At 42.5% G+C, this 25,401-nt stretch overlaps 1 pseudogene; it reads left to right on the top strand.

Moving 5' to 3' along the window:
* Positions 1-9,845: 9,845 nt before the first annotated feature.
* On the top strand, positions 9,846-12,620 carry LOC100998211 (annotated as a pseudogene).
* The last annotated feature ends 12,781 nt before the right edge of the window (positions 12,621-25,401 follow it).

Consider the following 25,401-nt stretch of genomic DNA (forward strand, 5'->3'; position numbering starts at 1 on the left):
TTCAATTAAAATAAGACCCTTGATTTATACTTTTTTATATATATATAAAATATATGTTTATAAAATATATATATAACGTATATATAATATATACACGTATATCCAGATTCCTGCTGAAATTACCTCTCCCTGTTCCAATGCCACACGTCTAGTTCAGCCTGCAGATGAGTTTCTTTGACTGCATGGGATTGGTTTCTTTGTTTGTTTAAATCAGAATTGGTTTCCAACTTTTAAAACTTGAGGCTTTTTCACATTTAAAAACATCTGGATTTATACACTCTCCTTTAAAACTGTGAAGATCTGGGCCTGGCGCCATGGCTCACGCCTGTAATCCCAACACTTTGGGAGGCAGAGGTGGGTGGATCACCTGAGGTCAGGAGTTTGAGACCAGCCTGGCCAACATGCTGAAACCCCATCTCCACTAAAAATATGAAAATTTGCTGGATGTGGTGGCATGCACCTGTAATCCCAGCTACTCCAGAGGCTGAGACAGTTTTACATATATATAAAACCTGAACCCAGGGGGCGGAGGTTGCAGTGAGCCGAGATCACACCATTGCACTCCAGCCTGGGTGGCAAGAGCAAAACTCTGTCTCAAAAAAAAAAAAAAAAAAAAAATTGAAGATTTGACAATACTGAGCTCATGGCAAAACTCAGCTAAACCTGGAATGTAAAAGAAATCCTAGAAATAGAGCCAAACTTATACCATCACTTGATTTTCATCAAAAGTTCCAAAGCAATCCAGTGAGGGAAAGGAAGGTTTATCAACAATGCGGGCCAGGCATGTCGGCTCACGCCTGTAATCCCAGCACTTCAGGAGGCCAAGGCGGGTGGATTGCTTGAGGCCAGGAGTTTCAGACCAGCCTGGGCAGCTTGGTGAAACCCTGTCTCTACAAAAAATGCAAAAATTAGCTGGGCGTGCTGGTATGCGCCTATAGTCCCAACTACTGGAGAGGCTAAGGTGGGAGGATTGTTCGAGCCTGGTAGGCAGAGGTTGCAGTGAGCTAAGACCCAGCCTGAGTGAAAGTGAGATTCCATCTCGAAAGAAAAAAAAGAAAGAAAAAGAAAAGAAACATCATTACCCAATCACCAGAATGACTAAAAATACAAAAGCATGATAATATCGACTGTTAGTGAGGTTGTGGTGCAACTGGAATCCTCACATATAATTGCTGGGAATGTAAAATGGTGCAACCACTTTGGTAAAAGGTCTGGCAGTTTCTTATAAAATTCAACATACTTCTACTCTCTGACCCAGCAATCCCACTCCTAGGAATATGCCCAAGAGAAATGAAAATAATATGTTCACAAAAATATTAATAGCTTTATTGATAATTGCCAAAAACTAGAAACAGTCCAGGTGTCCATCAATAGGAGGATGGCTAAACAAACATACAGTGGGATAGTCATACCATGGAATCATTCTCATCAATAAAAAGGATTGAATTACTGATATACTCCACAACATGATGTATCTTAAAAACATTACACTGAGTAAAAGAAGCCTTCCGCTTCTGTGAAGTTCTAGAACAGGCAAAACTAATCTGAAAATAATCAGAGCAGAAGTTACCTCTGGGAGGATGGAGGCAGAGACAAACCAGCCACAGGGGAACATGAGAGGATTTTTAGGAATGATGATAATGTTTTCTATATTGATGGGCATTGGAATTACACAGGAGCACCTATTGGTTGAAACTTAGAGAATATACACTTAAGATTTGTGCACTTCATTGTATACAAACTTTACATCAAAAGAAAACACTAAAGGCCAGGTGCAGTGGCTCATGCCTGTAATCCTGGCACTTTGGGAGGTCAAGGTGGGAGGATCACTTGAGGTCAGGAGTTTGACACCAGCCTGGCCAACATGGTGAAGCCCCATCTCTGCTAAAAATGCAAAAATTAGCAGGGCGTGGTGGCACACACCTGTAATCCCAGCTACTTGGGAGGCTGAGGCAGGAGAATCACTTGAATCTGGGAGGCAGAGGTTGGAGTGAGCCAAGATCGCACCACTGCACTCCAGGGTGGGCAACAGAGACTCCGTCTCAAAAAAAAAAAAAAAAAAAAAACTATAAACAAATATTGATCTCTAATCAATGATGTACACACTGACGTATTTAGGGAGAAGTATACTGGTGTCCACAGTTACTTTGAAACATATCCAAAAGAATGGATTAATGGCTATAGGGATGGATAATGGATAAATATGAGATAAAGCAGGTAAAATGTTAATGGCAGAATCTAGGTAGTAGATGTACAAGTAGACAGTCAGTGAAATTCTGTCAACTTTTCTTTTCTTTTCTTTTCTTTTTTTTTTTTTTTTTTTGAGACGGAGTCTCACTCTCATTGCCCAGGCTGGAGTGCAATGGCGTGATCTCGGCTCACCGCAACCTCTGCCTCCCAGGTTCAAGCAATTCTCCTGCCTCAGCCTCCCAAGTAGTTGGAATTACAGGCATGAGCCACCACACCTGGCTAATTTTTTGTATTTTTAATAGAGACAGGGTTTCTCCATGTTGGTCAGGCTGGTCTTGAACTGCCGACCTCAAGTGATCCACCCACCTCGGCCTCCCAAAGTGCTGGGATTACAGGCATGAGCCACCGGGCCAGGCCCAACTTTTCTTTATGTTTAAAATTGTTCACAATAAAATGTTGGGGCTATCAGCTGGCATTGTCTTGGCCAAATCCTTTAACCCATAACTGGTTGCCACACTTTGTACCCCTTGTTGCCTCATGGCCAGAGTGCTTTACTCATTTACATTACCTAGCATGTTTCATCCTAGACACATACTGTATATCCTAATGATTGTTAACCAAATTTCTGGAAGAAGCAGAATAGCATTGTAACAATTCTACTACTTATCAGTTCTGTAACCTTGGAAATTTTTTTTTTTTTTTTAAAGATGGAGTCTCATTCTGTCGCCTAGGCTAGAGTGCAGTGGCCTGATCTCGGCTCACTACAACCTCTGCCTCCCGGGTTCAAGCAATTCTTCTACCTCAGCCTCCCAAGTAGCTGGGATTACAGGTGCATACTACCATGCCTGGCTAATTTTTGTATTTTTAGTAGATACGGGGTTTCACCATGTTGGCCAGGCTGGTCTCAAACTCCTGACCTCAGTTGATCCACCTGCCTCGGCCTCCCAAAGTTCTGGGATTACAGGCATGAGTCACCACACCCAGCCATGACCTTGGGAAAATTAATTCTCCTCTGAGCCTCGGTTTCCTCATCTGTAAGATGAACTGAGAAGATGAATGCAAAGTTCCTGGCACACTGGTTAGCACCAGATATATGTTAACTATTATTACACAGTTTAATATATTGACTTTGTAAATGCACACAGATAAAGTGATGACTGATTTTCACAGTAAGAAACTCCCGAGAGTTTAGACTCACAAACGAAGGATGGGAATACTGTTTTCCTAAAAATTGCCCTATTTGCTTTCACTACATTTCCTCTCACATAGGAGAAGCTACCTTTATTCAACCCTGTTTAACAAGCACCTACTACTACAAATACTAGGTGTACCTGTGGGCTAAGCACAGTCTCTGCTATAGCGGAGCCACAGGGGTAACTGCAATAATACATGTACGTTCAAGCTGCAGTGGCGGCAAGAAAAGTCTCCAGAAAGAGGCAACACTTGAGTTGGGTCTTGCAGGATGACTAGGGGTTTTCCAGATAGACCTGGGGAAGGAGGCCTGCCTAGGCACCAAGAATAGCATATGCAAAGGCATTGAGCAATAAAAGAGCAATGGAAGGAATCCTCAGAGTTAACAGATAGTTTGTATTATGAGCAACCAGGGAAGCAGATGAGGCCAGCAAGGGAGGTCGGAACCAAATCATGCCCTGTTTGCCATGCTACAAGAGTTTGGATCTTGTGCTACAGATAAAGAACCACCAGCATATTTTAGGAAGATACTTCTACAGCAGAATGGGGCTATACTGACAAGAGAGAGACCCGAAGCAAGGCCAGCCACTAGTGCTGCCCACTGCTCAGAAGAATTGCCTGGGGTACTTGTTAAGTATACAGATTGCAAAGCCCCCCTCCAGACCTGCTGAGTCTAGGGGAAGGGCCTGGGAATCGATATGATTAACAGGCATCACAGGTTTTCTAACAACCAAGAAAACAGAGTGTAGGAGATTGCGGCCACCATCCTCTGTAGGAGAATAAAGGGAAAGGGGGAGGGGCATGTTACTGTGTAATTTAGGGGAAGGAATCTGCATAATGTGGTCAAGGGGTTGTGTGCCAGGGTGAGGGCAGCCTGGCATGACTGTGTAGATGGTTATACCATTTACCGAGACAGGGAACACAGGAGAAACAGTAAGTTTAGGGAAAAGAAATCATGATTTATTTTTGACCAGGAATTGATTAAAACGTTTGCTCTCAAAGTGTTGTCTTGGGAGTGATAAAAACTGTGGGTGGCTGAGGTCACCCAAGGAGAAACTAAGGCGTGAGAAAGGATAAGGGTCGCAGCTCCCAAATGCACTTGTTTTCTCTGGTGCTTCTCACACAAATCTGTGACTTGAATGACTCACATCTTCCAACCATGTTGAGTTATAATCGGGACAATAAATTACACACATAATGTTTGGAAATAGACAAACAGAAAACTAAACATTCCCTAGGTCTCTAAAGCCCAGTGCATGACACAGCCAAGCTGCCTCCTGCCTTTCGACTTAATCCAGGAACAGAGTTGATGGGTAGCACTGACAGGCCCCAGAAGAAACTCAGTCTCCCATATATTTATTTCCTTTGTCCTCTTGGTGCTATTTAAGGAACAAACACTTCCCCTTTAAAGGTGGTAATCTTAAAAATAGAAAGACAGCATGAAAAATGTGTTAGTTGTCAGAAGACCTGGGTTAGAGTCACACGGAGTTTGCCAACTTAACCCAACCTCTTGGAACCTCCTTCTTCTCTTTGTAAAATAAGGCTAATAATAACTACTATAAAGAACAAAAGAGAAAATAAACTTTAAAATGTGTCTAAGAGCTAGGCACGGTGGCTCATGCCTGTAACCCCAGCACTTTTGGAGGCCCAGGCAGGCGGATCACCTGAGGTTGGGAGTTTGAGACCAGCCTGACCAACGTGGAGAAACCCTGTCTCTACTAAAAATACAAAATTAGCCGGCGTGATGGTGCACACCTGTAATCCCAGCTACTCTGGAGGCTGAGGCAGGAGAATTGCTTGAACCCAGGAGGCGGAGGTTGCGGTGAGCCGAGGTCGCACCACTGCACTCCAGCCTGGGTAACAAAAGGGAAACTCTGTTTCAAAATAAAATAAAATAAAATGTGTTTTATTTTAAAACTCTTAAATAAAACTCCAGAACTCTGCTCCAGGCTGTAAAGAACAGAAACCCACTCCCAGGAGCTTAAGTCAAAAGAGATGGAAATGTTAGAACAGGCAATCTCACCAACTTGCAAGAACAGGCAATGCAGGACAGCTTGTCACTCAGGAACTGGAGCTGGAAGCCTGACGCTGCTCCCACTGCAGCATTCTCTCTGGGGCCGTATGGTCCACATCTCTGCTTCCCTCTGTGGGTCCGCGCACTCCCACATGGCAGACGTGGCAGTTGTCTATCCACTATCCATCGCCCTTCCTCTCTCACTAGCAGAACCTCCATTGGATGAGGATGGTCTAAGCCAGTTGTGCAACCTATTGCCCACTCTACCAGCCTTCTTTACACCTAGTGGCGGCCACAGATATGATTCTGGTCAATGAGGCTCAAGGAGAAGACTGCTGGGAACTCTAAAAAACCTCGCTTTTCCTACCAAAGAGAAAGAAAGACACTGCTTGGCACCCTCTCTCCCTTTTCCTTCCTTTTGCTTGTGACTGCTAGAGCTGCAGCAACCATCATGGGACCATCAGGAAAAGGACAAAAGAACTGGGAAGAGAGCAATCAGTCCTGGACATCGCTGAGCACCCAACCAATATTAGCAAATTTTATGTGTAAAATTACAACACCAAAAAAACACCTCACCCCTATGTTTTTAAGCCACTGGAGTTAGGTTTTTGTCACTAGCAGCTGAGGGCACTCTTGATTAATAATACGACCATCTAATTTGGGGTCTTCCCAACTTCCATCATCCTCAAACCACCTTCAGCATTTTTGCCATGCCTGCTTTTTTTAAAAAGTGTGTATGAGGGCATTATGAGGAGATAAAGTGATTACATTCAAGGATGTCATTAGAATATAATCATATATTGCCACATATTGCCCATCTAATTTTAAAAAGCGGAAAAGAACAAAACTTAATGAAAAAAGCTGAACTACAAAGTAATAGAGAAAACATGAAAGAATGTTTTATAATTTTAATATGGCAATCAGCTCTCTCAGCAACATGTCAAAGACAAAGCCATAAGAAAAGAAAAAGACTGACAAATATGAAACTAAAATCTCTATATGGCAAAGCAAAAGACAATAAAATGGAAAAAAAGCATTCACAACATGATGAAGAAAGAGTAATATTATTAAACTGTGAATTGTTTGGAAATAATATGAAAATTACAAACCCAGTAGGAAAATGGGTAAAAGGCATAAAGAAGCACTGTATTTTAAAAGAAGACACAAAAATGTCCAAAATTCACACTCGAGATGTTCAACTTCACTAATAATTACAGAAAAGCAAATTAAAATGAGATATTAGCCAGGCACAGTAGCTCACGCCTGTAATCCCAACACTTTGGGAGGCGAAGATGAGTGGATCACCTGAGGTCAGGAGTTCGAGACCAGCCTGGTGAACATGGTGAAACCCCATCTCTACTAAAAATACAAAATAACTATCCGGGCATGGTGGTGGGTGCCTGTAATCCCAGCTACTCAGGAGGCTGGGGCAGGAGAATCGCTTGAACCAAGGAGGTAGAGGTTGCAGTGAACCTAGATCGCACCATTGCACTCCAGCCCGGGCAACAAGAGCAAAACTCCATCTCAAAAAAATTAAAAAAAATAAAAATTAATAATAAATAAAATGAGATATCATTTTTCACTTAGATGGAAAGGATTAAAAAGATTTCTAGTAGCCAGTTGTTGGCAAGGGCAGGGCAGAAACAGGTGCACTTCCATTCTATTGATGGAAGCCTAAACTGGCTTCAGCAGGCAAACCTGGAAGATAGTATCAAAAGCTGAAATGCGCAGGCAAGTTGTCATCTTCTAGGAATTTAAGAAAAGAATGGTGCACGGTGCAAAGTTGTGTGAACAAGAAGGGCCATTGTACTGAAAAGTTAGAAACAGCCTGAATGTCCATCAATAGGGTTTTGGTTAAATAAATTTATGAGACTTGGAGGTATTATGGAGACCAGGCAGGTGTTATAAAAGATAAAGAACGTCTTTACATATTTACACAAAGCACATAAATGTTCACATGCGAAAAACAGCTGACACAATTCCACATATCAAGTGATCCTCTTTTGTTTAATATATAACTACTGGTAAGGCTGACACTTAACAGTTGTTATCGCTGTAGGTTAGAATTTGAGGGAAATTTTTTTCTTTTTTTTTTCTTCTTTTTTTTTTTTGAGACAAAGTTTCACTCTTGTTGCCCAGGCTGGAGTGCAATGGTGGGATCCCAGCTCACCACAACCTCCGCCTCCCAGGTTCAAAAGGTTCTCCTGCCTCAGCTTCCCAAGTAGCTGGGATTACAGGCACGTTCCACCATGCCCAGTTAATTTTGTATTTTTAGTAGAGACAGAGTTTCTACTAAAAATGTTGGTCAGGCTGGTCTCAAACTCCTGACCTCAGATGATCCACCTGCCTTGGCCTCCCAAAGTGCTGGGATAATAGGTGTGAGCCACCACACCCGGCCGGAAATTTTCTATATTATTGAAACTTCTTACCAACACCATGTGTTATTTGTATGATAACAAAAGTGAATAAAGATTTCATTCTGAAAATCTAAGGAAGAGATATGCTATTTATGCTGCCCTTTAAGGACTTATTTATCCTTTATTTTGTTCAACAAGTATGAACAGTTTATTACATAGAAGGTAGTGCCTCCAGGACTGCGGTAGAAACAAAAGACAATCGGACCTAAGCCTCTCTCTGCTTCCTGAAACCAAACCGATATTATCACTGCCCCCACCTGACATGCAGACACACAGACATACAGACACAGACACACACACACACACACACACACACACACATGCCTTCCTCCTGCCACAAATAAGTTGGTGTCCCTGGGCCACTCCACACCCAATCTCACCACCTGCATCCTAGAGTCCATCTCCTCATCATTTTCTCAGAAGCCTCACACTATTCATTATCATTCTTTCTTCCTTTCTTTCTTTCCAACTTTTCCCTCTCTATTGCATTCACCTAGTCAGCAATGAAAACTTTTCAAGTCTCTTTCATTCTAAATAAAAGGAAAGGAGGGAAGGAAGGACATTCTGGACAGAATTATTGGGGAGAGAAGGGAGGAGGAAGGGGAGAGGAAAGAGGTATCCAAGCATATTCTCCAAATTTGTGGCTTTTAAACCTTTTTTTTTTTGAGACGGAGTCTCATTCTGTCGCCCAGACTGGAGTGCAGTGGCACAATCTTGGCTCACTGCAAGCTCCACCTCCTGGGCTCACGCCATTCTCCTGCCTCAGCCTCCTGAGTAGCTGGGACTACAGGCGCCCACCACCATGCCCAGCTAATCTTTTATATTTTTAGTAGAGACAGGGTTTCACTGTGTTAGCCAGGATGGTCTCCATCTCCTGACCTCGTGATCTGCCCGTCTCGGCCTCCCAAAGTGCTGGGATTACAGGCGTGAGCCACTGTGCCCAACTAAACCTTCTTAAAGAAATATGTTAGCCTAACTATTATAAGAATATAACACCTAGTGTGGTGGCTCACGCTTGTGATCTCAGCACTTTGGGAGGCCCAGGTGGGTGGATCACCTAAGGTCGGGAGTTCAAGACCAGCCTGGCCAACAGAGTGAAACCCCATCTCTACTAAAAATACAAAAATTAGCTGGGCATTGTGGCTCACACCTGTAGTCCCAGCTACTCGGGAGGTTGAAGAAGGAGGATCACTTGAACCTGGGAGGTGGAGGTTGCAGTGAGCCAAGATTGTGCTACTGCACTCCACCCTGGGCAACAGAGTGAGACTCCATCCCCAAGAAAAAAAAAAAAAGAACATAACAGAGACAGTAATATAAAAGCAAGATAATATAAAAGCAAGAATTTGAGCTAGGCAGAGAAGGTGCTCTCTCTCTCTCTCTCTCTCTGACCCAGAGGGTGGACCCAGTCCAGAGCACTGCAGCCCCTGCCTCAGGATGCAGTCTATTGGAGTCAGGACCTGGATGATCTCAATTGTGGATGGCTCATTTCTTTCCAACTATTACTCAGTCCCTCCTCCCCTTCAGCCAGACTCCTAGAAAGAGTTGTCTACTTGCCTTCCATGTCCTTACCTCCTCCACTTCTCCACCCACTAAGTTGGCAGCTGAGCCCCACTTAGTGGGGAACTCTACCAAAACCAGTTCCCCCCAGGCACACCTCTCAATCTTGTCTCCACTTCCCAGCAGCATTTGGCACCAGTTTTGTGTCTGTCTTCTCTTTGCATTCTTTGCCAATGTTTCTTCTCCAGCCTCACTTCTCAGTCCTGGGGTTCCCAGTGCTCAGTCCCAAGACCTTTGCTCTCTTCCCTGAACCCTCTTTCCTAGGCCATCTCATCCAAGCCAGCATGTTCATCACCATTACGCACCAATGGTGCACAAACACATGCATTCTGAAAATGCACGATCAGTCAACACCTCACAACTGGCATCCAGGAGATGTCGGCTTCATCTATATCTCTGCTTGGGTATCTTACAGATTTCATTCATTCATTCTATAATGTACCTACTATGTGTCAGGAACTACACCAGGCACTGGATATAGAATGATAAACAAAACAGGCATGGTTCATGCCCCCTGAGCAGCTTAACTCAAATGACAGCAACTGAACGCAAGAGCTTTCCTCAACCAACATGCTCTGTGTCTCAACAAATGGCACAACTTCCACCCACCTGCTCATGCCAGCAACTTGAATGTTACAGGTGATACTTCACTTTCCCTTATTCTACTTGGGAAAGACACACTCTAAATAGCATCCCCTTACCCACAATGAGGCATGCCTTTGTAGAATCCTCTCCCCTTGAGGCAGAACCTGTGACCTGCTTCTAATCAATAGAAGATAGCCTAGGTGGGCTGGGAGTGGTGGCTCATGCCTATAATCCCAGCACTTTGGGAGGCCGAGGTGGGTGGATCACTTGAGGTGAGGAGTTCTAGACCAGCCTGACCAACATAGTGAACCCCCATCTCTACTAAAAATACAAAAATTAGCCAGCTGTCATGGCATACACCTGTAATCCCAGCTACTTGGGATATATAGCCAAGGTGATAGATGTTAGAATCTTGTTTAGGATATGTTATATGGCAATAGTGACTGGATGGCATTCCTGTGATTACGTTATGTTATATAATACTCCATCTTAGCTGGCTCGAGAGAGACTCCCTTGCTGGCTTTAACGAAGTAAGCTATCGAAGAGTAATGTTACAGAGCAGAGAGAGTGAGGAGGCTGCGTCTGGCTCCCGCTCTCACAGACATTGCAGTACATTGAGCTCCATAGAGACCGCGCCAGGGCAAGTGAGAGCCAGAGGGGCACTGGGCGACTCTGTGCCTCACTGAGGAAAAATAACTAAACATGGGCAAAGGAGATCCTAAGAAGCTGAGAGGCAAAATGTCAGCACATGCATTTTTTTGTGCAAACTTGTTGGAAGGAGCATAAGAAGCAGCACCCAGCTGCTTCAGTCAACTTCTCAGAGTTTTCTCAGAAGTGCCGAGAGAGGTGGAAGACCATGACTGCTAAAGACAAAGGAAAATTTGAAGATATGCCAAAGGTGGACAAGGCCCATTACGAAAAAGAAATGAAAACCTATATCCCTCCTAAACGGGAGACAAAAAAGTTCAGGCCGGGCTCGGTGGCTCACGCCTGTAATTCCGGCACTTTGGTACACCAAGGCCGGTGGATCACAAGGTCAGGAATCCAAGACTACCTGGCCAAGATGGTGAAACCACCTTTCTACTAAAACTACAAAAATTAGCCAGGCGCAGTGGCAGGCACCTGTAATCCCAGCCACCCAGTAGGCTGAGGCAGGAGAACCACTAGAACCCAAGTGGCAGAGGTTGCAGTGAGCAGAGATAGTGCCACTGCACTCCAGCCTGGGCGACAGCATGAGACTCCGTCTCAAAAAAAAAAAAAAAAAAAAGAAGTTCAAGGATCCCAATGCACCCAAGACCCAAGAGGACTCCTTCAGCCTTTTTCCTGTTCTGTTCTGAGTATCGCCCAAAAATCAAAGGAGAACATCCTGGCCTGTCCATTGGTGATGTTGGAAAGAAACCGGGAGAGATGTGGAATGACACTGCTGCAGATGACAAACACCCTTATGAAAAGAACGCTGCGAAGCTGAAGGAAAAATATGAAAAGGATATTGCACATATCAAGCTAAAGGAAAGCCTGATGCAGCAAAAAAAGGGAAGTGTCAAGGCTGAAAAGGCAAGAAAATAGAAGGAAGAGGAGGAAGATGAGGAAGATGAAGAGGATAATGAGGAGGAGAAAGATGAAGATGAAGATGAAGAAGATGATGAATAAGTTGCTTCTGGCACAGTTTTTTTTCTTGTCTATAAAGCATTTAACCCCCCTGCAAAAAAACTCACTCCTTTTAAAGAAAAAAATTGAAATGTAAGGCTGTGTAAGATTTGTTTTTAAACTGCACAGTGTCTTTTTTTTTTGTATAGCTAACACACTGCCAAATGTGTCTTTAGATAGCCCTCTCCTGGTGGTATTTTCAGTAGCCACTAACCTTGCCTGGTACAGTACGGGGGTTGTAAATTGGCATGGAAATTTAAAGCAGGTTCTTGTTGGTCCACAGCACAAATTAGTTATATACAGGGATGGTACTTTTTTCATCTTCAGTTGTCTCTGATGCAGTTTATACAAAATAATTGTTCTGTTAACTGAATACCACCTTGCAATTGCAAAAAATAAAAGTTGCAGCTGTTTTGTTGACATTCTGAATGCTTCTAAGTAAGTACGATTATTTTATTAGGAAAAAAAAAAAAAAAAGAAGCTATCATGTTTATCAAGGAACTGTGGTTGGCCTCTGAGAGCCAGAAAGAAAATGGGGACCTCAGTGCTACAACTGCAAGGAGATGAATTTGCCAACAACCTGAGGAAGCTTGCAAATTGGCCTTTCCCTGGTTGAGCCTCTGATGAAATTACAGCCCATGTCAATACTTGGTCTGAAGTCTGGTGAGTCCCTGAGCAGAGGACCCAGTTAAGTTGTGCCTAGACTCTTGACCCATGGAAACCGTAAGATAATAAATGGGTGTTGTTTGGGGCTGCTAAGTTTGTGGTAATTTGTTACTCAGCATAGAAAACTAGTGGAGCACCTGTCCATCACCAGAACTTTTTGATTTTTTCACTGAAATAATTCTCAAAAACTCTGCTTTTCTCCATCTCCACTACTCCACCCAGAGTAAACTGCCATCACTTCCTATCCAAATAGAGTATCTTTTGGCCTGGCACAGTGGCTCACACCTATAATCCCAGCAGTTTGGGAGGCTGAGGCGGGAGGACTGCTTGAGCCCAGGAGTTTGAGATCAGCCTGGGCAACATGGCGAGACCCTGTCTGTATTAAAAATCAAAAAAATTAGTCATGCATGGTAGTGTGGACCTGTGGTCCCAGCTACTAGGCAGGCTGAGGCTGGAGGATTGCTTGAGCCTGAGAGATCAAGCCTGCAGTGAGCTATGATTGCGCCAGTGCACTCCAGCCTGAGTAACAGGGCAAGACCCTGTCTCAAAAGTAAATAAATAAATAAATTTTTAAAAATATCGCCTTAATCTCCACTGTCACATTTGTTCCTCCTATCTTAACCAGACCAAGCCACGAGAGCACCCCAGGCAAGTTAATAATTTCACATTTCTTCAACTCAACATTTTTTCAGTAGAGATGAGGAGAAATTGTCTACTGATAAAAGTGATGTATCTTTTTTTTTTTTTTTTTTTTTTTTGGGACAGAATCTCGCTCTGTCACCCAGGCTGGAGTGCAATGGCCTGATCTAGGCTCACTGCACCTCCACCTCCCAGGTTCAAGCGATTCTCCTGCCTCAACCTCACGAGTAACTGGGACTACAGGCGTGTGCCACCACACCCAGCTAATTTTTTGTATTTTTAGTAGAGATGGGGTTTCACCGTGTTAGCCAGGATGGTCTCTATCTCCTGACCTTGTGATCCACCCACCTCAGCCTCCCAAAGTGCTGGGATTACAGGCATGAGCCACCGCACCCAGCTGCATCTCTTTTATGCCAAAACGAGAGGTTCAATATATGTGATTTTCCAAAGCAGGTAACTCCTTGGGAGGCCCATTAAACCACTTAAAATTTAAACAACAGGCTGGGCACAGTGGATCACACCTGTAATCCCAGCACTTTGGGAGGCTGAGGTGGGAGGATCACTTAAGCCCAGGAGTTCAAGACCAGCCTGGGCAACATAGTGAGAACCCATCTCTATTAATTAAAAAAAATTTTTTTTAATCACTCATTTTCTGTAAATAGCTCAACCTATTGTATTACGTAGGTTCAGACTTTCAGCTTAATGTACTTAACGGCAGTTCTTGGCTGACTCATATCACATTTGGAGGAACAGTTGGTACAAGTGTATCACAAGTTTTTAATTTTAAGAAAGAACAGTTTGACTGGGCACGGTGGCTTATGCCTGTAATCCCAACACTTTGGGAGGCTGAGGCAGGTGGATCACCTGAGGTCAGGAGTTCGTGACCAGCCTGGCCAACATGGCAAAACCCTGTCTCTACTAAAAATACAAAAATTAGCATGGCATGGTGGCACACACCTGTAGTCCCAGCTACTCGGGAGACTGAGGCAGGAGAATCACTTGAACTCGGGAGGCAGAGGTGTCGGTGAGCCGAGATAGCACCACTGCACTCTAGCCTGGGCAACAGAGTGAGACTCTGTCTCAAGGAAAAAAAAAAAAAAGAAAGAAAGAAAGAGCAAGTTATCTTTTTCTTTCTCTGTTGCTCAAGATTTGAATGCCAAATCTGAAGTCATGAAGATTTACCTCATGTTTTCTTCTAATAGTTTTATCATTTACATTTATGTTGTTGATCCAGTTTGAATTAGTTTTTGCATGTGGAATGAGGCAAGGGTATGAATTCATGTTTTCTTTTGCATGTGGTTATCCCGTTGTCCCACCAGAATCTGTTAAAGAGACTCTTCTTTCCTCCCATTAAATGGTACCCTGGTCAAAAATCAATTGACCATAGACGTTTGGTTTTATTGCTAAACTCTCAATTCTATTTTATTGGTCTATATGTGTCTGTCTTTATACAAGTACCACACTTCAGCCTGGGCAATATAGTGAGACTTCAAGTCTCAAAAAAAAAAAAAAAAAAAAAAATTTTTTTTAAAATTAGCCAAATGTGGCAGTGGGCACCTATAGTCCCATCTACTTGGGAGGCTCAGATGGGAAAATCACTTGAGTTCAGGGCCCAGGGGCTACAGTGAGCCAAAATTGTGCCACTGCACTCCAGCCTAGATGACAGAGTTAGGCCCAGTCTCAAAAACACCTTCCTGGGCAGCCTGGATGGTAGAGCCAGACTCCGTCTCAAAAAAAAAAAAAAAAAAAAAAAACACCTTCCTGGGAAATTTGGAAATCAGGAAGTGTGAGTCTTTCCATTTTCTTTTTCTTTTTTAATATTGTTTTGGCTATTCAGAGGTCCCTGCAGTTTTTTGGGTTTTGTTTTTTGGTGTTTTTTTTTTTTTCTTTTTGAGATGGAGTCTTGCTCTGTTGCCCAAGCTGGAGTGCAGTGGCGTGATCTCAGCTCACTGCAGCCTCTGCTTCCTGGGTTCAAGCAATTCTCCTGCCTCAGCCTCCCAAGTAGCTGGGACTACAGGTGCACACCGCCATGCCTGACTAATATTTGTATTTTTAGTAGAGACGGGGTTTCACCATGTTGGCCAGGATGGTCTTGATCTCCTGACCTCGTGATCCATCCACCTCAGTCTACCAAAGTGCTGAGATTACAGGCAAGAGCCACCGCACCTAGCCAGTCCCTGCAGTTTTATAGGAACTTGAGGATAAGTTTCAATTTCTCCAAAAAAAGGACCATTGGAATTTTGATAGGGATTACACTGAATCTGTAGATTGCTTTGGGGAATATTGCCATCTTAACAATATTAACACTCCCAACACATGAACATGGGATGTCTTTCCATTCATTTAGGTCTTCCTTAGTTTCTTCCATCAATGTTTTTAGTTTTTGGTGTACAAGTCTTTCACCTCCTCAGTTATATTTATTCCAAGGTAATTTGTTCTCTCAGATGCTACTGTAAATTGAATTGTTTTCTTAATTTCCTTTTCAGATTGTTCGCTGCTAGCATAAAGAAACAGAACTGATGTTTGTGTGTTGGCCTTGCAGCAACTTTGCTGAATTCCTTTACCAGCTGTAGTAGGTTTCTGAGGTTCTATGGGATTTTCTATAAAGAGAGCCATGTCTTCTAAAAATCATGGTGGTTTTACTTCTTATTTTGCTATTTGGAGGCCTTTTATTTATGTTTCTTGCCTAATTGCTGTGTCTAGGATTTCCAGTATAATGTTGAATAGCACAGATGACAACAGACATCTTTGTCTTGTTCCTGATTCTAGAAACTTTAAGCTTTTAGTCTTTTACCATTGAGAATAATGTGTTGTGGAGTTTTTTCCGTAAATGTCCTTTATCATGTAAAGGAAGTTCCCTTTTATCTTAACTCATTCTGCTGCTATCACAGAATACGTTAGAGTGATTAATTTACAAATAATAGAAATGTATTTCTGCCAGGCGCAATGGCTCATCCCTATAATACCAACAGTTTGGGAGGCCAAAGTGGGAAGACTGTTTGAGGCCAGGAGTTCAAGACCAGCTCAGGTAACATAGTGAGGCCTTATCTCTGTTAAACATTTAAAAATTAGCTAGGCATGATGGCAGGCACCTATAGTCCCAGCTACTTGGGAAGCTGAAGTGGGAGGACTGATCGAACCAAGGAGTTTGAGGCTGCAGTGAACCAGAATCTTGCCACTGCACTCCACCCTGGGCAACAGAGCGAGACCCTGTCTCCTTGCCACCAAAAAGAAGAAAGAAATTTACTTCTCACAGTTCTGGAGGCTGGGAAGTCCAAGACCAAAATGCCAGAAGATTTGGTGTTTGGTGAGGGCCTATTCCATAGATAGCATTTTCTTGAGGCATCCTCACAGTAAGCAGGAAAAGGTAGACGGGCAAAAGGAGATCAACATGGTGTCCTCACACAGCAGAAGAGATTGAAGGGGAAAGGGGAGCCAGTTAGTTCTCTCAAGCCCTTTTATGAGGGCACTAATAACCTCCTTCAGGCCCCACATCTTAATTCTACTGCACTGGGGTTGAGTTTTAACACATGAATTTAGGAGGAATACACACATTCAAATCACAGCACCCACTATTTCTAGTGTTCTGAGTTTTTATCATGAAAAGGTGCTAAATTTTATCAAATGTTTTTTCTGCATCTATTGAGATGATCATGTTTTTCCTGTCATTTTGCTATTGTGGTATATCACATTGATTGATTTCCTTGTGTTGAACCACTCTTGGTTTCTGGGATAAATTCCACTTAGACATGGTACATGATTCATATATATATATATATATATATATATATATATATAAAATTTTTTTTTTTTTTTTTTTTTTGAGACAGGGTGTCATTCTGGTTGCCCAGGCTGTAGCACAATGGTGCAATCTCAGCTCATGCAATCTCTGCCTCCCGGGTTCAAGTGATTCTCATGTGTCAGTCTCTGTAGCTGGAATTACAGGCACACGCCATCACACCAGCTAATTTTTGTATTTTTGTAGAGATGGGGTTTCACTATGTTGGCAAGGCTGGTCTCAAATTCCTGACCTCTAGTGATCCTCCTGCCTCGACCTCCCAAAGTGCTGGGATTACAGGCGCAAGCCACCACACCCAGCCAATTCTTTAAAGTGCTATTGGATTTGGTTTGCTAGTATTTGGTTGAAGATTCCTTCTGTCTATATTCATAAGAGATATTGGCCTGAATTTTGCTTCTCTCATGGCATCTTTGTCTGGATATGAGAGCAATACTGGCCTCATAGAATGTGTTAGAAGATGTTCGTTCCTCTTCCATTTTTTGGAAAAGTTTGAGTAGAGTTGGTGTTAATTCTTCTTTAAATTGGCTAAAAATGTGTTGTTCAATTTCCCTATCTTTGTGAATTTTCCAGTTTTTCTTCTGCTATTTATTTCTATCTTCATTCCATTGTGGTTGAAAAGGGTACTTTGTATGATTTTAATTTTTTTAATGTATTGAGAATCATTTTCTGGCCTAGCATATGTTCTTTCCTGGAGATTGCTCCATGTACACTTGAGAAGTATATTCTGCTGTTGTTAGGTGATCTGTATGTCTGCAGTCTAGTTAGTTTACAGTGTTCTTCAAGTCCTCTATTTCCTTGCCAATCTTCTGTCTAGGTGTTCAATCTATTATTGAAAGTAGGATATTGAAGTCTCCAACTATTATTGTAGAACTATTTTTCCCTTTAATTCTGTCCATATTTGCTTTATATATTTTGGACTCTTGTTTGATGTGTTTATGTTTATAATTATTATATTTTCCTGATGAATTGATCCTATTATCAATATAAATATTTTTTGTCTCTTATAACAATTCTTGACTTAAAATATATTCTTTCTGATACTAACATAGCCATTCCAGCTCTATTTTGGTTACAATTTGCATAGAATATCTTTTTTTTTTTTTTCAAAGACACAGTCTTACCCTGGCACCCAGACTGGAATGTAGTGGCACAAACACAGTTTACTGTAGCTCACTGCAGCCATGGCTGTGTAGTATTCCTGGGCTAAAGCAATCCTTCCACCTCAACCTCTCCAGTAGCTGGAACCACAGGTGTGCACCACCATTCCTGGCCATTTTTTTTTTTAAATTTTTAGTAGAGACAGGGTATTGCCATGTTACCTAGGCTGGTCTCAAACTCCTGGCTCAGGTGATCTTCCTGGCTTGGCCTTCCAAAGTGCTGGGATTGGCCAGGCATGGTGGCTCACGCCTGTAATAACAGCATTTTGGGAGGCTGAAGTGGGTGTATCACTCAAGGTCAGGAGTTCGAGACCAGCCTGGCCAACATGGTGAAACCCCATCTCTACTTAAAATACAAAAAAAATTAGCTGGGGTGTGGTGGCACCCACCTGCAGTCCCAGCTACTTGGGAGGCTGAGGCAAGAGAATCGCTTGAACCCCAGAGGCAGAGGTTGCAGTGAGCTGAGATCATACCACTTCACTCCAGCCTGGGCAACAGAGCAAGACTCCGTCTCAAAAAAAAAAAAAAACAAAAGACAAAGTACTGAGATTACAGGTATAAGCCACTGTGCCCAGCCCCAGAATATATTTTTCCATTCTTTTATTTTCAATCTATTTGCATCTTTGGATCTTAAGTTAGTCTCTAGTAAAAGCATATAGTTGGATCATTTTTTAAAAATTCATTTTGCTGGCCAGGCACAGTGGCTCACGCCTATAATCCCAGCACTTTAGGAGGCTGAGGCAGCGGATCACTTGAGGTCAGGAGTTTGAGACCAGTCTGGCCAACATGGTAAAATCCCACCTCTACTAAAAATACAAAAAATATATATATATTAGCCAGGTGTGGTGGCACGCGCCTGTAGTCCCAGCTACACAGGAGGCTGAGACAGGAGAATTGCTTGATCCCAGGAGGTGGAAGTTGCAGTGAGCCAAGATCGCACCACTGCACCTCAGCCTGGGTGACAGAGCAAGACTCTGTCTCAAAAAAAAAAAAAAATTCATTTTGCCAATCTCTGTCTTTTAATTAAGAGTTTAATCTAGTTACATTTTTAATGATTATTGATAATAAAGAACTTACCTCTACCATTATGCTATTTGTTTTCCTTTTTTTTTTTTTTTTTTTACTTTTAATTTAGGTTCAGGGGTACATGTGCAAGCTTGTTACATAAATTGTTGTAAATTGCATGTCATGCGTCTCAAAAAAAAAAAAAAAAATTGCATGTCATGGGGGTTTGGTGTAGAAATTGTTTCATTATCCATGTAATAAGCATAATACTCAATAGGTAGTTTTTTTGATTCTCACCCTCCTCCCACCCTTCACCCTCAAGTAGGCCCCAGTGTCTCTTGTTCCCTACTTTGCGTCCATATATACTCAATGTTTAGCTCCCACTTACAAGTAAGAACATGTGGTATTTGGTTGTCTTTTTTTTTTTTTTTTTTTTGAGATGGAGTTTCCCTCTCTCACCCAGGCTGGAGTTCAGTGGCCCAATCTCAGCTCACTGCAACCTCTACCTCCCAGGTTCAAGCGATTCTCCTGCCTCAGTCTCCCGAGTAGCTGGGATTACAGGCACATGCCACCACAGCTGGCTAATTTTTGTATTTTTAGTAGAGATCGGATTTCATCATGTTGGCCAGGCTGGTCTCAAACTCCTGACCTCAGTTGATCCACCCACCTCAGCCTCCCAAAGTGCTGGAATTACAGGCGTGAGCCACTATGCCTGGCTCCTTCACGTTTTGAAAGAACATTGAACAGGCTATAATATTCCTGGTTGACAGGTTTTTTTCTTTCAGCACTTTCAAGATATCATCATTACACTGCCTTCATGGTTTCTGATGAAAAATTAGCTGTTGTTCTTATGCAGGATCCATGTAAATGATGAGTCACTTCTCTTTTTCACTTTAAAGAATTTCTCTTATTTTTGGTTTTCAACAGTTGACTATAATGTGTCTCAGTGTGAATCTCTGAGTTTATCCTGCTTTAAGTTTGTCAAGCTCATTAGATGTGTTGATTCACATGTTTTACCACATCTGGGAACTCTGTGGCCATTACGTGTTTAAATATTTTTCCTTCCCCTTTCTCTCTCTCTTCTCTTTCTGTAACTCCCATAACATGTGTTTTGATATGCTTAATTTGTGTCCCACATGTCCAATAGGCTCTGTTCAATTGTTTTCTTTTTGTTCCTCAAACTGGGTGATTTTAACTGCCCTATCTTCAATTTCACTGATTCTTCTGCCTGCTCAAATGTGCTGTTGACCCCCTCTAGTAATTTTTGTACTTCAGCTATTGTACTTCTCAGTTCCAAAATTTTTATTTGGTTCCTTTTTATTATTTCTATCTCTTTATGATATTCTATACTTGTTTTTTTTGTTTGTTTGTTTGTTTGTTTGTTTTTTTTGAGGCGGAGTCTTCACTCTGTCCCCCAGGCTGGAGTGCAGTGGCACCATCTCGGCTCACTGCAAGCTCCGCCTCCCGGGTTCACGCCATTCTCCTGCCTCAGCCTCCCGAGTAGCTGGGACTACAGGCGCCCACCACCGCGCCCGGCTAATTTTTTTTTTGTATTTTAGTAGAGACGGGGTTTCACCTTGTTAGCCAGGATGGTCTCGATCTCCTGACCTCGTGATCCGCCCGCCTCGGCCTCCCAAAGTGCAGGGATTACAGGCGTGAGCCACCGCGCCCGGCCTCTATACTTGTATATACATCAGTCTCCTGATTTTCCTTAGCTATTCTTCATGGTTTCCATGAGCTCTTTTCTTTTTTCCTTCAGCATATTTAAGACAGTTAAGTCTTTTTATGTAAGTCCAATGTCTGGGCTCTTCACAGATAGTTTCTATCAACTATCATACTTTCATTTTATGTTGCATACTTTATAATTTTCTGATGAGAACTGGAAATTTTGAATATTGAAATTGTAACCCTTGAAATTAGATTTTCTCTTCTGTCTCAGTTTCAGGGATTATCATAGCTTGAAGAAAGCTACAGTCATCTATTTATTTCATTCCTTTTCCAAACTATGTCGCAAAGACTATATTCCTTGGCATGTGTAGTCACTAAAGACTCTTACTATTTCTGCAGTCAACCAGTGACCTAACAGAGATTTCCTTAAATTCCTGGATCCAAAAAAGAAAAGGGCTGTTTTTTCTCTTTTAATCCCCTCCATCACTTAGGAGGCTGAGGCAGGAGGATTGCTTGAGCCCAGGAGTTTGAGCCTAGTCTGAGTAACATAGCAAGACCTCATTTTTTCTTTTTCCCTTTTTTTTTTTTTTTTTTTTTTTGAGATAAGAGTCTCACTTTGTCACTCAGGCTAGAGTGCAGTGGCATGATCTTGGCTCACTGCAGCCTCCACCTCCCAGGTTCAAGCAATTCCCCTAGCCTCAGCCTCCCGAGTAGCTGGGATTACAGGCGCATAACCAAGCCCAGATAATTTTTTTCATTTTTAGTAGAGATGGGGTTTCACCATGTTGACCAGGCTGGTCTCGAACTTCTGACATCAAGTGATCTGCCCACCTCAGCCATGTAGCTCAGCGGTGTGAGCCACCGCGCCTGGCCAGGACCTTATCTTAAAAAAAAAAAGAAAAAAGAAAAGAAAAGAAAAGAAAAGAAAAAAACGGAGCTTTTTAAATCCCCTCCACCAATGAGAAAACCATTTCAGCTCAGCCCATGGAGGCTGAAACAATGGCCAACCTCTGTGGTGGCCCCCTTAGCAAACTGTAAGGTATATCAAAACACACAAGCCTGATTTTTGGAGGACAAGGTTCTTGTAGCCCACCCTCACATCGCCAAGCACATCAGGGATACAGACTGCCATCTCTACAACTGGATGCTGCTGGGAAGTATTCACCAAAATTCACCAGCCTCTTTCTTCATCAAGTACTCCCTTCAATGCTGCAAGTGCTCCACTAGAATCTAGAGCTCCAAATAGTTGGTTCTGACAGTTCTTGCCAGCTCAATAGTTGTTTCGGTGAAGGGATCAATTCTACTCTGCCATCTTCCATGACATCACTCTTCCCCCACCCCACCACATTAGTCTTTATCCCATTGGAAACAGATGGCACCCTCAAGATAGGATAATTTGAGGAGAATGTATTTAAGAAGGATTCTTTACAAAAGTGTGGATGTAGGGGAGCCACAAGAGAGAATACAGTAACCTAGGACTAATAGCAGCCAAGCTGATACTATCCCTAAGCCCAAAAGGTTGAGGAGAGGGATCAGGACCGGAAAGGAAGGAAAGAGTTGTGCTGAGGTGGCCACCTTGAAAGGAGCAGTGACATTTGGTTGAAGAACAAGGCCAGCCTGAGGCGACCTCAAAAGATGAAGGAAGCCCAAGATTAAAGAGCCTGATACTACTCTTTTGCCTCCTCCTCCTCCTACTACTACTACTTCTGTTCCCCCTCCTCCTGCTGGGGCTCCTTATGGCCAACCAAACACCAAGGCGTAAGGGAGTCCAGTTGATAGAAGGGTGAAAAAGGATGAAGAGTGGATGTGGAGGACTAACTGGAGAATGGCCAGACAGCCACTCCAACCCCAAAATTACCTCTAGCCTCTATCTTCAAGACTGAATGCAGCAAATTTCTGGCTATTTAAGAACAGCCACTTTCCAAACGCAACTGGAGGATTCTTCCCTGGAGAGAAGACCTCCCAATATCAACATTCGACATCTGGCACATCATCTATGCAACTTACGGTCAACCTAGTGCTTCTCAAAACGTAATGTGCACTTGAATTGCCTGGTGATGTTGTTAAAATGCAGATTCTAAATCTGTAGGTACAGTGAAGAATACAGGAGAACCTAGGGTTCTCCATTTCCAATGAGCTCCCAGATGATGTCAATGCTGCTGGCCCTTTTTGAGTAGCAAGGAGCTAGTCAACTCATCTTGCCCAAACACTTAAGAGTCTCCACTCAGCTTTTTATTGTCTCATCCTTAAATATGAATAGATCGCTAGAGTAGACAGAAGTTTGACATGGCCATTAACATGAGAGTAGCCAAAATAAATTAACATTTAAAACGAACCAAGGAAACAGAGACAAAGTAGAGAGAAGAAAAACTAAAAACAAATTCACTATTATAATATCCTCACAGACAGGAAAACACGCCTGTCCATAAAACCAGGATAGAATAATATGGAAAAGAGACAGTCAGCAGGAAAAAAAGGTCTTGGGAATTAAAAATAAGAAAACTGAAAGTTCAGTCTTGGGCAACATAAGAAGACCTCATCTCTACAAAAAATCAAAAAATTAGCCAGATGTGGTAGCACAAGCCTGTGGTCCCAGCTACTTGGGAGGCTGAGGCGGGAGGCTCGCTTGAGCCCAAGAGGTCGAGGCTGCAGTGGGCTGAGATTGCCCACTGCACTCTAGCCTGGGCAACAGAGCGAGACCCTGTCTCAAAAACAAAAAACAAAAAAAAGTTAAAATGGCTGAAGATAATGCAAGAAGATATTCCACAAAAATAGAAAAACGAAAAACAAACAATGGGTTGCTTTAGAGTTCAGTTTTGCAAGATGAAAAGAAGGTTTCGTTTTTTGTGTTTTTTCTTTAAGACAAGTTCTCGCTCTGTTGTAAAGGCTAGAGTGCAGTGTCATGATCCTAGCTCACTGCAGCCTAAAACTCCTGGGCTCAAGCAATCCTCCCTGCTCATCCTCCCAAAGTACTGGGATTACAGGCATGAGCCACTATGCTCAGCTCTATGAATTTATATTTTGAATCAGTGCTCAGTACAACAAATTAAGAAAGTGGTACAATAAAGCAAATCATTATAAAATTTCTAACCAACAAGTTAAAGACAGAATCCTAAGGCTTCCACAGATGGGGGAGATGTAACAGACAAAGGATCAGAAATATGAATAGGAATTATACTTTTTTAATAGCAACCCTAGAAGGTGTAAGAAAATATAGTATACCTTCAAAATAAAAAGAGAAAATTATTTTCAAACTTGAATATCTAGCCCAACAACGCATCAAATGTTAAATAGAAGTAAGATATTTTCAAATATGCAAAGATTCTAACAACATATCTCCCCCATCTCCCTTTCTTAGGAAGTTACTAGAGGAGATGCTTTAGCAAAACAAGGAAGTAAAACAAGAGGAAGACATGGGATCCAGGAAATGGGCAAAACCACCCCAGAACAGCAATGAAGGAAGATTCCAGAATGACAACTATACAGCAAGTCTAGTGAGCAGCCAGTCCAGACTGAAACAAGAGGAAGGCAGGCTCTGGGACAAAAACTCCAAAGAAAAAGTGGAACTTATATACTGAGTATATCGAAAACATTATTGCTAGACTTTTCGATACAGTCTTAGAGGATTTGAGGTGAAAATCCAACTGTAAATACTGTTTATAGAAAATCAGACAAATGAGAGAAAAAAGGCAATAATTAACCCTAAGAAAAATGAAGGGCCATGTAAACTAGAAGTCATGATTGTAGTGTGTTTCTTAGCTCATCACTAAACAATATTTGCATACATAATAATTTTAATACAGCTGGGCACAGATTATTGGTTTAACCAAAAGTTGTTACACAGCTATATGGTGGGAAGCAGAAGTGATACAGTCAAGTCCTTCTCTACCGTGTCAGGAAGTCAACACATAATGCTAAAAATTAACAAACCAAGAAATAATGGTACAAACATTTACTTAGAAATACAAAGGTAGGCCAGGCGCGGTGACTCATGCTTGTAATCCCAGCACTTTGGGAGGCTGAGGCAGGCAGATCGCTTGAGTTCAGCAGTTCGAGGCCAGCCTAAACAACATAGTGAAACCCTGTCTCTACTAAAAATTCAAAAATTAGCTGGGCATATTGGTGGCCACCTGTAGTCCCAGCTAGTTGGGGTCTGAGGCCAGAGGATTGCTTGGGCCCGGAGAAATCGGGGCTGCAGTGAGCGAAGAGCACGCCACTGCACTCCAGCCTAAGTAACAAAGTGAAACCCTGTCTCAAAAAAAAAGAAAGAAAGAAAGAAAGAAAGAAAGAAAAAATTATGAAGGTAAATATCAGGATGAATTTGTGAAAGAGTTGAGCATATTGCCTCCAAAGAGTAGGACAGGGAACTGCTTTTTTCATTACAAGCATTTTAGTATTATAAGTATATATATTTTAAACAATTTATAAACATTATTTTAGTTCAATAGTCATTAATGTTAAAAAGTTAGCATATCGGTCGGGCACGGTGGCTCACGCCTGTAATCCCAGCACTGTGGAAGGCCAAGGCAGGTGGATCACTTGAACCCAGGAGTTTGAGACCAGCCTGACCAATATGGCCAAACCCCGTCGCTACAAAATGTACAAAAATTAGCCCAGCGTGGTGGCGTGTGTCTACAGTTCCAGCTATTCGGGAGGCTGAGGCGGGAGGATCACCTGAGCCCGGGAGGCAGGCAGTGAGCAGAGATAGCAAAGTCACTCCAGCCTGGGTGACAGAGTGAGACACCGTCTCAAATAAAAAAAAAAAAAGGCCAGGCGTGGTGGCTCACGCCTGTAATCCCAACACTTTGGGAGGCTGAGGCTGGAGGATCACAATGTCAGGAGTTTGAGACCAGCCTGGCCAACACA

This window comes from Papio anubis, chromosome 10 (assembly GCF_008728515.1).
Source record: "Papio anubis isolate 15944 chromosome 10, Panubis1.0, whole genome shotgun sequence".
NCBI classification, from domain to species: Eukaryota; Metazoa; Chordata; class Mammalia; order Primates; family Cercopithecidae; genus Papio; species Papio anubis.